The 17,487-nt window shown below is 32.9% G+C and overlaps 2 long non-coding RNA genes across 2 annotated transcripts; one reads left to right on the forward strand and one right to left on the reverse strand.

Annotated features, from left to right (window-relative positions):
• Positions 1–10,260: 10,260 nt before the first annotated feature.
• On the reverse strand, positions 10,261–12,126 carry LOC106349986. The gene is made up of 3 exons (XR_001271140.3): positions 11,702–12,126; positions 11,057–11,586; positions 10,261–10,936 (listed from the first exon to the last, which is right to left on the reverse strand). It is a non-coding gene; the product is annotated as an uncharacterized LOC106349986 (long non-coding RNA).
• A 3,209-nt stretch (positions 12,127–15,335) lies between these two features.
• LOC125591381 lies at positions 15,336–17,411 on the forward strand. The gene is made up of 3 exons (XR_007327371.1): positions 15,336–15,647; positions 15,778–16,205; positions 16,627–17,411. It is a non-coding gene; the product is annotated as an uncharacterized LOC125591381 (long non-coding RNA).
• The last annotated feature ends 76 nt before the right edge of the window (positions 17,412–17,487 follow it).

Raw genomic sequence — 17,487 nt, forward strand, 5'->3', positions numbered from 1 at the left:
GGTCAACTCTTTTGAAGGTTGGGGAACCTACCGATGAAGATTCTCTCTACCAACGAATTCTCTCCCCACATTGAATGGACCAATGATGTAGCGTACATCATAATCTGATTGAGCGTTTTGGTTTATATTTTCTTTTTCTATCATTAGTATTTGTTTTGATAAAACAATACTTTCTTAATATTGTAGAGATAAGGAATAAGACTTTAGGATAGAAAGTTAGATCTTAATCTTTTAGTACTTAGAGCTTAAGTTTGCATTGATATTTTATAAAGCTTAGAGCTCTGCGTTAAAACAACTCTTGAATCCTTATTTCTGGGTATTCTCTAAAAATTCAACAGACTTAAAAAGGCTAAGATAACATGCATTCTCAGATTTCTACGTTACTTTCGCATTAATGACTAACGGTTATTTCCGCTCCGTCAACCAACAACTGAATGACCGTCGTGTCATAGGGCATGCAACCCAATAAGAATCACACCATACACTAAGAGTAAGTGGATTGACAGTACATTTTAGAATATCTTGTACTTGACTATTTTCCAAGTATATAACAACTCTTAAAGCAGCCTCATAATGATCTGGAGTGCTACATAGAGGAAAATAAGCATATGTTGAGGAAGAATCGGAGAATTTGGTATTTGGCATTGATATTTGGGCAAAACTGATATGACTTGAGGTGTAGACCACTCGGAAGAAAAACTAAGCCTCTCTGATCACACAGTTGATCAAGGCAACCATCATTCATAAGAAGAAGAGGAACATAGAATTAAAGATGATGCAACAAATACACCAAGAGTTAATCGATTTAATACAGAAGAAAGCTATCACTTTGCTCGATACAGAGCATTGATAAGATGTAAGAGCACCAAGAAGGTTTGATATAAAGATACTTAAGTGAAGATACTTATGTTGAGAGGGCTACTTCGATTTTAAAGCTCTCATCACCACATTTGATGTAGATTCTATCGAGCTTGCAAATTATAAAAATGCTTGAGGGATGTCAATTGGGTATAACTGAAAATAGGAATGGGTGAAGAAATGAACTTTCTAACTAAGAATCACATATGGGCGGTCGTTTCCAAACCAAAATAGCAACATGTTGGAAATATCAGTTTGATTTATGAGCCATTGTTGCCTCAAGTGTTTCTATGGCCGTTTCGTTGTCCTCATCAACAATATGTAGGGTTGCACGATTAGCATCCAGAGTTTGTCCATCTACGGCTTGTTCTATTTTCCCATTGAAGTCTAGTGGAGGACATTCCCTGGGCCATTAAGGGTATTAGGGTTTGCATGGGTCAAACTCGAGTTCAACCTCTGAGCCGTTGCGGGCTTCTTCTAAGGCGGAGTTCTCTCCTTGAGGAGCCACGTAATCTGGCTCGAGTTGGGCTAGACTTTGTGTGCTTTCTTCCATCCTTCTGGAATATCTCTCCATTTGCTCCCTCGGGGTTTGGACCTTTCACCTTCGTGACGATCCCTTGGTTGCAAGTGGTGGCATTTTTCATATTTCTATAGCTGAGAACATTTCTAAGACTTGCTTTCAAGGGCTCAAAATGTTATTTCAAATCCGTGTGTGTCGTGATGGCCACATTTTGATCATCTTTGATTACACTCATCATCATTAGTTTCGGCTATCCTCCTTCGTTTACCGACAAACTATTAGGGTCAAATAAAGCCAGTTCTTGGTGATACTACGAAAGACAAGAGATGAAAGATCAAAGTAATTTTTATTGATCAAATAGAAAATGTACAACACATAAGAGTAAGAACACTTGTTTTAGCCGCTTGCTTTTTGTAAAAATAGGTCAAATGTGCTAACCTCACTTCTTAGGTTTTCGAGCTTGTATTTATAGTATATAATCATGTGTACCCCTTGGATTAAGAAAGATTCATATATATATTTAGATATTATAAGATTTCCATTTATTTACATGAACTCCTTTTATCCTTAGGCATGAGTTTCCTTCCGTCCAATAGGCATTACGAATTCCTTCTAGCCAGTAGGATAGCGTCTGGCATATTACTTTTAACAAATAGGATTCTCATGGTTTAGTTTACACCCAACAGGACCCACATTTGGATATTTTTAGGTGGTGATTAGGCATGTTGTTCATATGTTAGATGCAAGTGATTTCAAGTCATTTGAGTTTGTGGTTAAAAGAAAAATGTGCAGGAATAAGTCATTCATTTCAGCCAAATGCACCTCACCCGTAGCAAGCATTATCATTAGCCCAAGTAGAAGATCACCTTGGTAAAGAAGCAGCATGCCTCGGTCTACCAAGATACCGGATCGAGGTAAAGAAACTTTTGGGGATTTTTGGCCCAACTTAACCCTAGCCAACTTAGATACATTTTTTTTTTTGAACATTTCCAACTTAGGTACCTATAGCACATGTAAACTATCCCTTCACTAAAAGAATCTTTTTTTTTTAATGAAATGTTAAATTTATTAACATCACAAAAAGAATATACGTATAACTATAAAGAGTTCAAAAACTGAAAATTGAAATATGTTCAGAAAACTAAAGGAATCTATTGAAATAGTGAATGATTTATTTTGTATCTATCAGACATAATTTGTCGCTAAAATTAGTCAGAAAACGGATAACCACAAATAAATTTTCTGGCCTTACCTCCACCGCTATTTATGACCATATAGCCAATATGTTGCCAAATAGCAATGAATTAGCAAGATCAAGTTCCGTAGCTACGAGCGACGATAAAGCTGGAGCTTGTTATGTTTCTCATTAGCGATAGTTTTAGCTACCGATTTTTCTTTGCTAGGTGGCTACATAAATTAATGAGTAATTCTTCTGGAATATTTGTAGCAAATATGGCCACAAATTTAGCTAAACATTATTTTGGCTATATATTATTTCAGATGTAGCAACAATTATTCTAATATATCATCTTTCTTGACAATATATAGTTTTCAGTTAAAACATATAAACAATAAATTCCAAATATTTAAGCATAATATAAATTCTTAAGCATTAGAAAAGTGAACAATCTTGTTGTAAAAAATTGTACCTGAAAAGTGAAAACACATACATAGCAAAAGTTCAAACTGAAAAGTATCATTTCAAGCTTCAACATAATCTTTTGGAGAACATATTTGCATATTATGATATGTAAAACCTGCTATTTTTGTCCTGGAAAAACAGAAACCAAATAAGAAACTAAATCAGTCACTAATTTCAGTGGAATTCAAACGTTCATGAAGACTGATCTCATTAAGTTACAAAATATTGAGAATTTCTATTCTAGTTGATGAAGGAAACACAGAAATAAATTCTGTTCAGCAAGTTTATTTGAGAAATTACTTTCATGCAATTGCACTTCTCATTTGTTTTCTTTCATTACCCACTATAATCACACGACCATAGACACGGCAATTCCTCTCTCTTAGGTGGAGCAGGACCAGCATTAACCCGCAAGCTATAACCCTCAAGCGTCAGCCTTCAAATGCCTGGAATGTTAATGCCAACATGATTAACAAAAATAGGCACAATGTAAAAATCTAAAAAGATTATCTTGCAAAATATGAACAACAAACATATTTGACAAAAAAAAAATCCCTGCAACTTGTATCACTAAGTTGACAAACAAGGAACAACCTAGAAGTTTGACAGCTTTCAGTAAGGAAGAAGTTGCATCTTATAAGCATGATACAGAACAACATAACAATGAAGTCTAGCCTAACCAAATAGAGGATAAACAACAATTCACACAAGCCAAGAACAAAAAAAATGACACAAGAAATTCAATTAACAATAAATCCTATAAATGTATAAACAAGCAAAGATATAGTAAATATTCCTTACATAGCTGCCTCAATTCCAGATACAATGGACATTGTCGCAAACCTCAAAGTCTGCTCCTTCCAGTTAGTTTGTCATAAATTACTTACAAAACCAAGCCCTCACAGATAAAATAAAGTATAAGACCATATTCTCAGTTATAAATAGTGTTGTTGAAACTCAATCTTTAGGGACAAGAGAACAACATATCTGAATGTCTGCATTTTTAATATCAAACTAGATTCTGATCCGCGCGTCCGCGCGGGTGTTTTTTTCCGATAATTACATAAAGATTTCATAACACAACAATTTAATGGTTTCATTTAATGGTTTCATTTGGATTGGATCGGTTCGGATAATGTCGGGTTTAGATCAGGTTTCTATTTTTATAAAATCTGAAATGGAACCGAATTATAAATAGTTTGGGCTTGGTTTAAGTTTAAAACCAAAATATAGTTTGGATATAGGAACCGTTTAGATATTTGTGAACATTGATTTGGTTTTAGTTTTTTTTTTTTTATTTGTGTTTCGGTTTGGTTGTCAGTTCTCGACTTAACAAATTCCATTTAAACAATATATCTTGTATTTGATAAATAGCTGAATTAAACTTATTTTCAGGATATATTTTTTACATTCCCGATATTAAGACTGTTATCATGTTAAAACTGTTGCAAATACCAACTTAATAATTATAGAGTATTTTGAGTATTTTTATGTATAACTATGAATTTTTATTAGATATTTTTTATAATATATAAATCAATATATTACTATGTAAAATATATTTTGTATTTGAAATATTTAGTAAATAATAAGGACTGGAAATATATTCTTAAAATTTCTACATATTTGTTAATTTTAATAATCTCTCTTAAAATCTATTCAAATTTTAATATTAATGATCTCAATCTAGATCTGCTCCCATTTATTTTCAAAATATTAGATTCACTCCTATTTTTTTAATATAAATAAACTTTTGGTTCATTTATGTATACTTATGGTTTTATATATATATAGTACATTTCTTTATAGTGTATACAATACTCTATAATAATTATATTATTGTTTTATATAGTAAGGATAATGTTCATAATGGAGCATTGACTATTTTGAAAATTTTCCAAAATGTATATATATTAAAATATAGTAGTATCTAAAATTATTTTAATATAGTCATATGTAAAAAAAAATGTAACTTTGTATTTGAGATATGTTCGTCAAATGCAAAAACCTTACCGATACTCTTCAATACATAAAATAATAAATCTAAACTAATACTCTTCAGTATCATAAATCCATATGTAAGATATTTTTCTAATTTCTTGTTCAGTAATTTAATGACATACTTTAAATGAATATGCTAAAATAAAAGAATTTAATTTCGTTAAATAATGTTTTGTTGGGACTAATTTAGATAATATTTAATATGACCCACATTTGTTAGTCTAATTGTAAATGACTAAAGATTCCGTAATGAAATCATAAATATCTAACAAAACTCCTTATAATACGAATGTACTGTATTTCGATTTTAAAATAATTAAAATGATTTTATAATTAATATAGGAGTAGCAGACCAATATTTAACCAAGGAACTTTGTTTTTATTTATGCAGACGCAATTAAACTGAAGCATTATTGCTATCAAATCACGCGATTTTAGCTCCACTCAGTTTTGTTATTTAAGTTTAAGTACACGTAAATTTATTAGGCAGGGTTAGCAAAGTTATAAAATGATAGTGTTTAAAGTTTAAACCCAATGGCATTCCATAGTAAATATTAGGAAAAGGTAAGGGTAAAGTACCAATTGTACTTCACTTTTAATAGAGTAGATGCTTTCTTAAATAGGCCTTGTAAAATAGCTAGAACTCCTAAGCAGACTCCTCAAATATCTCCACGGCTACTACCCAATCAAACTCCTACAATTAAGGACGACTAAAACAAACTAATTAAGACTAAGTATTTTTGTTGGACACGACTACACTTAACCGTTATTCTTCAATTCCTTCCCTAAACTGGAATCACTCTTTCCAATTTACTCATCCTTCAAAAGTACTCTCATACTCAATCTCAGGTTCTAAAATACCTCCAACTTAACAGTTTTTGTCATGAAATCCTATATATGTTCTTGTGTGGGACAATAATCAAGGTGTGTCACTCCTTCATTAACCAACTCTCTTAAAAAGTGAAACCTTGCATGAATATGTTTGCTCCTGCGATGTAACACTGGTTCCTTGTAATCTTAATTGTTATGTTAACTGTATCATAGTATAACATTGTTCCTTCTCTTAGCTCCACTCCAATTGTTTTGAGGATATTCCTTAGCCACACACCTTGACATGAAATTGTTTATGTTGTCCATTCACTCTTTGCAAAAGTGGCAACTGCAACGATGGTAGTCATTCCATTTTTCTTTAAGTGGTCTCGACCACCAAGATTATGTTTGTTTTCTTGGAAACAAAAACGATAGCTGCAATTGGAAAGACATATCTTCAGTGTGTTGTGATTATGTTTGGACATTGTTTTACATGTATTTTTAGACTATATGATTTCTTTTTAAAATATTATGATGTGATCTCGCTAGTATTCAGTCTTGTTAGGATCACTATATTCATGAGTTTATAAAATCTATGATATCTCTACTTCCTTTCCTTTTTTTTTTTTACAACAAAAAGCGAAACAAAACTAAGTTGATTCCTGATCCGAGAGCCACCTCGGAGGAATTGAGTCAACATAAACCATAGCATAAAGCTGATTCCAAACACCTCGTGCCAGCTCATCCGCCATTGGGTTTTGTGCCCTCGGAATATGTTGAATAGTAAAGGGATGAAAAAATTCCTTACATCTCAGAAACTCATCCATGCGTGTAGTGAACGCCGGCCATTCTGTTGGTGTAGACACCATCTTCACCAGTTGAGAGCAGGCAGTTGCAAACTTCACCTCTGAGATTTGTAGGGTCTTCATGCACTGCATCTCCCATATCAAGCTTTACATTCATCATGTAAAGGTGATAGACTCTTGCGAATAGACATTGCACCCATCATAGTATCAGATGATCCACCTTTTTTATAAACCCATCCTTGCCCCGTGCAAGAATCTTGTTCCCTCCATGCCCCATCAATGTAACACTTGTTTATGCCATATACAATATGGTTCTCCACAATATGTGGGGATGCCCAGTTGGTAGAATTTTCGGTCTGAGATTCAGCCCACATGACACTTTCTATTTACGCAGTCCGGAGAAGATCTAAAGGATCCCTTGTCTGATTATTATAAATCTTAGTGTTCCGATTTTTCCAAATATACCAGAAAAATAGTACAATTAATTTTAATTTTTAGTATATTTAATTTTTATAATTATATGTATATTTCAAAGTTCACACCATTAATTTAATTCATAACAACAATAAGTATTATCCAATATCAATGGAAACTATTGAATTTGAAAATAAAATCAAATGAACAATATACAATACAAATTATATAAACTAATACTCGATAAACTATTAAACACGATAAATTAATAAATTTCTCCAGTCTTAGTTTGGATCGTTGTAAAGTATGATATAATTTGACAAAATAATAAGATAATAATATTTTGAAAACTCTTAACTAAATATATAGTCTTATTAAAATTATAAATTAATTATTACTATATGTAAATATTTTTATATAAGCATATACAAAATATTTTATTGTTTATTTTTATGAAAAATGAGTTTCACCTCTAATTTATTTTTATTTCAATATTTTAGTTTTACTATATCAAATTACATTTAAAACACATTTATATTCAATTAAAACATATTCAACATACATAAAATATATCAAATAATCTATATAAAATAGATGAAATTTAATCTATTAATTTTAACTAATATATAATATTGTGAAATAAATATTATTTTCGTCTTTTTAAATAAAAATATCTAAAAATGTAAATTTAAAAAAGAAGTTTTATTTAAATTAATATTTTTATAAATTAATAAATTATCATATTACAAACATTATTAATTTATAGAGATTCTACCACATCTATCTATCTATATCTATTTATATAAAATAGAGTTTATTCTCTCCTGGATGAGACACGTAGGCAAACAGGTCAGAAAGTCAGTCTCTGTGAGGATGACACCTGTCCCCTTCACCAAAACTATGAGTTTCATTATGCGGAAAGGTTTCAGACTTTGGTTTAGCGAAGGGCCATAAATCAGATTAATCAATCCATGCCCGTAACTCCTGCATCTAATGCGATCCAGCCCTTTGGAATCCCTCTCTTTCCCTCATATATATCTCCAGTGTGATATAATCAGCGATTGGAGATATATTGGTGTCCTCTCCACGACCTTTGGTTTACATACGGCGGTGAATGTCTCCGTCGATGATTTTCAGATAATCACTTGGGTACAGCCGGCTATCACCACGACGCCGATTTCGTGGACGTCTACATCATCATATTCAGTGGCGCTAGGTTCAGCCCTTCCAGCAACACCTCCTTCTATACCGCCGGTTATACCCTTTTCACCTTGGCTACCAGATTGACTGCTCAGATATACTACTAATCTAAGATCCACAGTAGCATCAGAATTTTTGGACTTGAGTCCCAAGTCTGAAGTCACTTGGGTACGTCAGGATTTACTTTTCATCTTATAGAAGTCGAAAGAATAGAAGCACCTTCTTTTTTTATACTGCTCAGTGATCTTTTTTTCAGTTTTTTTGTAGCTGATTACGAGGAACTCACCACTTTGGATTGAGAAAGATGAAGATGATGACGGCGGAATTTTCTTAATTCCACTTTGAATTCGAGGAAGTTTTTACCTTTCACGAGATTTTTTTTGGGTTTCCACTCAAACATATATGCTAATAAACTTTAACCAAATTTTTGTTTCCTTTCAGAGTGTACCAGCACAGGAGCGGATTGAATCAGAAAAAAGCTTGATAATTGTAATTCAGAAGGAAAAGCAGCTGACTTTAGGGAAACTTTTACTCATGCTTCAGAAGGTTTATTCTTAATTGATCCTATGTTTTACTGTCCATTGCCCGTCAGGTTGTCCCTTTCCTTAGTTATTTGTGCTATATCTGTTCCAGTTATTCGAATAGAGAAATCAACAAGCGTGTCATCTCATGGAGAAATAGTTCCACTTAGTCTGCAGATGTACGGTTGCAAAGTGCTACAAAAGGTACAAAGCCACTACACTTTTCCTAGACTAATGGGTGAAAATTCGTTCTGGTGTAGGCTCTTGATGTCATAGAACCTGATCAGAGAGTTCTTTTAGGACATGAACTTGACTGGCAGCCGAGCAGGTGATGAGATGTGTTCAGACACCAAAACAGAAACCAGGAGCTCTTGAAATGCATCGATAATACTTCTTCAGACTGTTGGATCCATGTTACCTACATTCCATGATCAAGTTTCCTTGGTCTGAATGCATACTTATGGCTGCCGAGCAATCATGCACTAAGAATTAAAATAAATGTGTTTTTTGCCTTCTCCCTATCTTGGTTTCTCTCACAATAGCAATGCATCTTCACGTTTTCTTTGCCCTTATGTATAGAGTAACCATATCTTTTAATTAGTACTGAATGTCCCTGTAAATTTAGGCTTTTAATTTAGGCTATGTGTATGTGTGATGACGTTGGAGTCACGCAGATTGGGATTGTTCAAGAAAAGAGAATTTGTTTATAGAGTTCAGATATCAACCGTGTTTCTTTGTTTCAGGGGAGTGTTTATTTTTAGCAGCGTTTGTTCTATGTATAAAATGTGCTCTGCATTGATGATTCTAGCTAAGTTGAGTATTTTTGGCTATGCGGCTACCGAGTATGTGTCAACAGGTACATTCTATCAGTTCTCATATACCAAACTGGTTTCATTGTGAATTTTCAAGAGTAACCGAAGAAGCAACCATATATGATTCAGTATGTTTGTGTGATTCTCAGAATGGGATGCTTGCAGATTCTCGAGAAACAATGGGATTGATAAATAACATTTGAGAAAAAATAGAGCTAAGTCACCAATTACAAAGCGAAGATGGAAATATATGGAGAAAAAAGAGACTTTCTATTTCTCTTTTTTTTTTTACTGGAAAGATAAACTTTTTCCTTAAAGATAAACTTTTGCTTGCAGATTTTTCCTTAAAAAAACCAGATTAATTCTTAAAGTGATTTTTCAATCATGGTCCCCTCTCAAATTCATTTTTGGATCAAATTAACAATTATTCGTATTAAATGCATAAATGTTTTGTTGAAAAGAACACCCTTACAATAGTAGTACTAATAATGCAACCCTTATAAAATGAAAGAAAAACCATATTTTTTTCTTGAAATTATCCCAAATGACTCTATAATTAACATCATCAAACAAACAAAAACGAAAAAATTTACATATTATGTCCACATTAGAGTTTTATTTATTTATTTTGTGACCATGTCCACATAAGAGTTCAAAATTGACAATCACCCATAACACAACAAATATATGATGCGTCAAATCAACGAGAAAAGATTCGCTGATGAGATAGGTCCATCGTAACTCTCTCGACCAGAGAATAGTAGCCTTGGTTCGGTCAGGTGAGACACCTAAACAAACGCTGGAGATGCTCTCCGAAGCAAGTCTCAAGGACAAAGATTTATGTATAGACAAATAGACAAGCAAAATAAATCTACCACATATAATCCCTCATCCGGTCAAACCATCAACTAATCGATAGTTTTAAATATAAATCATTATCATCCATTTCCACTTCTCTTGCAATGCAAACCAAAAATTCAAACCATAAAATCATACAAAATAATAATGTATACCACAAGTATAATATATCCCGCCCGTAGGGCGGACCAACCCTAGTATATATATATATATTATAAAGTAGTGTTTTCTCTCCTATGGTGTTTCCATGTCACTAAGTTGTGCAACATGGTTGCGACACCTGTCCCTTTATGAAAACTATGCGTTTCATTAATTTAAGTGTACAATAGGTGTGGCCTTCGGATTTTGTTCGATACATAATAATATATATTTAGAATTGGGCCATAAAATATATCAAACCAAAGCCCAAATTGGTCTAATGAATAGACCGACTCACAAAACTTCATCTCTTCCGGACGTCGTCCTGGTGTCGATCCATGTTCAATCTCTTTACTCTGAAAACACAAGAAATTTAGTCAATGTTATTTATGTTGCCATTAACACAACCGACCCACTCCTCCCACCTCGTTTCATTCAATGCCTCTTTTCTTTGCTCAAGGGTCAGGAATCTATACCTATAAATAAGAGTCTTTGATTCTGTGAAATTCATCGGATCTGCTTCTTAATCTTTTGGCTTCCTCATAGCTTCTCTGCCAACTTGAAAGTAAAGTTGTTCCAACACCAAAATTTCAGGTCTGGCATGAACAAATATAAAAGGACGACATCAAGCAGCCAGATTAATGAGAATATAAGTAGAAGAGGCGACATGATAATTTACACCTTTGAGCTGACGACCACCAACGATTGATCTGTGAAGCAAAGAGGAAGAAAGGAAAAGATTAAGCCGACGGTGCCTCGCTGCCCTTGATGAACACCGAGAGGAGACCGCATTGTGCATCACCAGAGAGGAGAGAGAGAAAGAGAGGTTCCATAGGTTTCACCAAAAACAGAGTGCCAGAGATTTACTCCTATCGACCTGATAGGGAACATCATCGTGAAACCACATACCGCCGTTACAACTGCTCATGTGCCCTAGACAAGAAGTCGATGGGAGGGCAACGGTAAATCACAGACTTTAAACCATCATACGGGTTCTTAGACAGATCTGAAAGACAACGAGAGGAGTAAAATTAGCTAAACCCAAGCGCAAAACTGAGATCAATACATGACCCTAAAACGAAACAATAAAAACCTTAGACGAATCAAACAAAAAGAGAGACCTTTGAGCAGAAGAAGACTTGCTTGGTTCTTTGGCATCAGAAGACACGAGAGAGAGAGAGAACTACCTCCAAAAACGGAGACAAGAGAGACTTGAAGAAACGCCGTGAGAGAGGAGAAGGAAAATAAAATTAGGGCTTTCAGTTTATTAATATTTAACTTTTTTTTACTGATGAAACTTAAGCGTAAATTAGTAGTAGACTTCATGTGCTAAACCGAAATTTCAAATTTGTAATTTTTTGAATTCTCCTTTTTCTATGTTTAAATCTTCGTAGACTTAGGATATATACAATTAATGCTTAAACACAATTTAATTCCCAGAAATTTGTTTTCCATAAATTGTGTTTGTAATTTTACTATTTATTTATACCAAATTAAAAAAAGTATAGAATTTTGTGTTTAAAATAAAATTAAATAACAAAGATGTGTCTACGCTACTATTACAAACAAACGAAAAATTTAAAGGATATTATTGTATCAAACCGAATAGCCCACCAAGTTTTCTATCTGATATGGATAAGAAATTTAATGAAAATACATAAAATAATCCAAAATACATAAAATGTTGAAATAAATAGAGCGAGTTAATAAGAACAAAAAAAAAGAGATCAACTTAAGTTATTGTTAACATTTTATCAAACCTACGCCAACAAAAAAAAAAAAAGATTAACTCATCGAATTTTGTGTCATCTGACCAACACTAAACTTAAAGAACCAAAAAATAATAAGGAAAATTATATCCAAAGTTTATTAATAATTAAAAATCAAACAATCAGTTTGGAAAAATAAAAAAACATAATAAACAATACATTTTTAGTTAGAATACATAATATATCTTAAGAATGGTGGAAATTATTCAAAAATAATAATTCAATGTAAATATATAAGTTTCAAAATACAAAATTTAATTTAAAAAATCTGTTACTATATTCACATTTTGTTAAACTTATGCTGAAAAAAGAGTGAATCACAGATTTTTTTTGGAAAAGGAAAAGTAATAATTATTACATAATCAATACAGATATTTTTCCAAAATTAGTTTGGAAAAATAAGATCTAACTTTGCTCCATTCAAATAATTGTAATTATCGTTTGTAACACCTAATGTCCTAATATCTTATATAAACAAAGATTTACATTGCTCTTATCAAACAACCATAATTATTTATATAGAAGTTTATTTAACAAGGGGGGTATGATTTAAAGATATGTTGTCTACACTAAATTCCAATTATAAAACTAAAAATCACTGAATTCTTAATTTATTGCTATTAATAATTCAGAGTTGTAAGATTTTATAGTGTTTTAAGTATTATAACACCATAAAATATATAAATCAATCGAAATCATTCAGAAGCGAATGAAATCGAGTTGTCAAATACCATTGAAAACATCAATTCCACTATTACTAACATTATACAAAACAACTACAATAATTTTGACAAAAAAATTCCTCTAAACAAAAACAACATTCTCCACTATTTCATATACCCTTCATATACCCTCACAAAATAAAAAATACAATGGTATTAGAAATCTGGATCTTATTTTCTTTTGACCAAATCTGATTGATTTATGTGTTTTATAGTGTTATAAAACTGAAACACTATAAAATCTTATAATTTATGATTAAAACAACAAAAATAATAAGAATGCAATAATTTTTAGTTATTTAATTAAAATTTATTGTAGCCAACATAATCATATTCACACTCATCTTAACATAAAAGAAAATCTACATGAAATTACATTTTTTATAAAAACCGATCCATTAAATTCTGCCCGTAGGGCGGGCCTACCCTAGTCTATCTATTTATCTATCTATTATTATAAAGTAAGGTTTGCTTCACTCACATGCCGTCACGTCATCGCCACGTAGATAAGTCGAAGGCTCCTGTCCTGACACGTGTCAATTCTCTAAAAGCTCTGCGTTTCATTTATGGTGTACTAGGGGGGTGTCCGCGCTGTGCGCGGAATATTGTTTTATTATTGCTAAGAACATGATTTTTTGGATAATGTAATTATGTTGTTGTTTTTATTTTTTAAGAGCATTATTTGGTGTTTTTAATGTGTTATGTAGTAGTAGGTGATAAGTTAATATATTTTGTGTTTGTTTTTTTGAATAATGTGTTATTGTGTGTATAGTACTTGTTAATAGTGAAGTGAACCTCTAACGTAAAAGAATATTGAATTTCAATAACTTTGCATCTACGCATTTTTTGATTAATTCTAAGATTAACGGTTTTAACGTCAAAATTGTATTATATTTTTTCATATTTTTGAAAATTAAAACTTTTATGATATTTTTTGTCCTCTTCCCATATTTTGACTTGAGTCGTCACCGTCTATGTAGTTCGTTACCTTTCTGGTGTGCGGTGCTTCTCACCATCACCGGAAAAAGACTCACTTCTTTCTCTTGTTTTTCTTTGGATTATTCACCTGTGAGATTATATGGTATTTGTTGTAGATCAGATTTCTGAGTTTTCAGTTGTTCGGTTGATTGTCACGGTATTGTAGGCTGTTCCAGTCAATATTGATTGCTCATCTTTTTCTTTAGATTTCAGCTGATGTTAGGAATTGTATCTCCTTGGTTGGATCAGAGTTTAGTCGTCTTTGATGTTTTATTCCTCGTCGTTGGCTTACCGTCAATAACTTTTGCTCGTCTTGGGTTTCAAGATCTAGTTTTTGGTGTTCTGACTTCGATGCTCTCTTTCATAGTTCGAGGGCGGCTCCATAGTTTGCTGATTTCATTTCGTCTCTCTTTCGCTCTCTATTCTCGCATCTCTTTGCAGCATTCATCGCATCTCTGGTGGCTCTCCCTTTCACCATGTTTGCCACTCGAGGTTTAGATAATGTTTTCGTTCGTATATGCTATGTGGGCTTGGAAGGTAATTTTTGGTCTCAAGTTTAGTTTCTTATTTTTTGGTGGTTGTCTTCCATTCTCCTTCCTCAAGTTGTTTCTTTTCTTTCCATGTTTCCTTTGGTATAGGTGTGCGGAGTTAGTCTCTTGGAGCTTTGGTTTTTTCTATCCAGAGTTTTGTGTTTTTTCACTTGCATGGTCGTCTTGTATGTTCGTGTTTAGTTTATGAGATGTTTCTTACCTTTTAGCTACTGGTTGTGATTCCGGTGCTTTAAGCATATATCTTCCTGCTTCTTGGTGGCTTTGGCCTTTCGATTATTATTCTCCATCTGGCTCGTTTTCTTGGTTATTTGTGTTGGTGCTCTAATATCTTATTCTTAGTTTGATTATCTTATGATATTAATAGTGAAATAAATATATAATTTGTAAATAAAATAAGAAAAATTAGTAAAAAATAATAAAATGGTGAAAGTTTATGTATTTTTAGTTATTAATAAATTGAAAATTTAAAATATATTTATATTATTTTATTTATTTCGGACCAATAAGTGCGAGAAGGATTAGATAGTACACAATTAGAAATTTATGGAGTAAATTGTAATAATTTAAAAGAAGAAGGATTTAAAACACAAAATAGAAAACATGAAGACACATGTCAACAAACTCTCCTTCCACATGTCATAAGAAGGGAAAAAACCAACTTTATATATATATATATATATATATATATATATGTTTAATGGGCTGCGTTTATGTGGGCTTACTGTGTAACTTAAACAGTCCAAAACCTAGAAACAATTGTCGTCTTGCAAGCCGAGAAATTTTAGGTTTCATTCTCTTACGACGATGATATTCTTTAAAACCAACAATGGAGTTTCGACAGATCGAGTGTCTCAAATCAGCGTGAACGATCTCTTTCTGGCTTTTCAATCGTCTTCAATCGCTTCCTTTAGTCTTCTGTGCTGATTAACCGAAACGTTTTGAGCAGACTCATTCCCTTTATCTCCTTCTTAACTCCATCAACCACAAACCGACATTCAATGGATCTTTCTCTTCTGTAAAGCGGTGTGTATCTACACCTATAAAAAGGTTAGCTTTCTACTCTTGAAAAACATTCTCTTAATCCGTGAAAACAAGATAGAAACCGAGAAACGTTTATCGTCTCCATAAGCTTCACATCAAATTTTAGGGTTCATACTCCTTTTCGATCTCTTTATAGGTTCTCTGAGAGCTTCGAGAGATTGAGTTGAGCTGATGGACCAAGTAACAGTCAGATCAAGATGGACAAGGGAATTGCTACAATTCAAGCTATCACATGGGAGGTCGGACAGGGTGAGTTTATAAGAACTGCAATCCTTTTTGTATGAAAAGGGGAATGAATGATTGTTTGTTTGCAGAAAAACAGGTTCGTGCTTTGGATTTTTTTTTAAATGGAGGGATAGAAGTTGCGATGGAGGAGTCTGTCATGAATGCATAGCTTCTCATGAGGATGTTGCTCAAATTCGATGTCATCAAAGGAGAAGGGAAAGCTAGAGTACAACGATAACACAGAGTTCAATGTTTCATCTACTGCATTCTTCATCTGTCTGCATCACCTATGTTTACCCAATCAAAATGTCAACAACAGTGGTGAACGATATGCATCAGGTATTTATAACTAATAAGTTATGATGCTTCAGATGAGTTGCAATGATATGATTAGTGACTTTGGTAGATATACATTAGGATTCTGTTAAGTGATCATTTGTTTGTATGAATTAGTAGAATGGCTAAGACGGTTGAGAAAAATAGAAAACATAACTATGCAACAATGGATCCAAATCAATCAGCTAAAGACTTCCATGTATATTTTCTCTCTTTATATATATATATATATATATATATATATATATATGAATTGTCAAAGACTAACCTCAACTTTAAAATTTAAATGATTGAAGCTCAAATCGAGAGTTCTGATCCTACAGTATTTACAACGGTGCATAGCGTGATTCATTGCACATCTTGAGAATTAAATGCTTACTCCAAGTCTCCAGCTACTTAACTCTTCTGTCCTTACATTTGCTAGGTGACGAGATAGCCGGGGCTGGGATTGGATGAGCTTGAGCAGCTAGACCGTCCAGGATATATATCACAGGCAAATAAGATACACAAAGGTATACACAATCTCAAGAAATCACAAGCTTATATTTGATTCTTTGGTCCAAAGAGAATTTAGAACAGTACCAAATCTGAGATTTGTTTTCTTATTGCCAGTCCCGGTCTGATGCTTGATCAACTATCTGACCCAAAACAAAGGTACATGGAGAGCCTCACAGTGTTCAGTAATCTCAATACAACACTCTCATATTGATTAATTTACAGGAGGTGATGTTATTGGAAACCAACAGAGATCTTAAGAGAAAGGTAGTGCCATCAAAATCTTATAGCCCAAGAAATTGAATTCATTTGAGATCTTTCACAACATTGTTGTCTTTCTCTCTTTATCTATTTCTGTTGGAGGAAAGTGAAGCCGCCCTTAATCAATCATTATGAGGAGCTTCTTCTTCTGCAGAACATTCCCAACAATAGCAACAACAAGGCATGAGCTCTTATCAAGCAAACTTTTCGAAGCAAGAATTGGTTTTCTTCAGGCCTTTACAAGGAATGTAGCATTGCAGATGAGGTATTCATCATAGGGAAACAGTTAAGACCCAATGAATTGACCTTTTATGGTCAGCTAGATTTATAATTGAGTTTTGTTTGTTTTTATGGAACGATTATTATTACAATCGTTCAGTATATATTTGCAGGTTCTGTACCAGTGGTTATATGTAATTGACTACTTATACCTGAGAGGTTTACATGGTGTTACTATGATTGGAAAAGTCTGTTGGTTGGTCTGTGAATTAATATCGAATGACTTGAAGTATTAATTAAGTTGTTATAT

This window comes from Brassica napus, chromosome C8 (genome assembly GCF_020379485.1).
Source record: "Brassica napus cultivar Da-Ae chromosome C8, Da-Ae, whole genome shotgun sequence".
In the NCBI taxonomy this organism is placed as follows: domain Eukaryota; kingdom Viridiplantae; phylum Streptophyta; class Magnoliopsida; order Brassicales; family Brassicaceae; genus Brassica; species Brassica napus.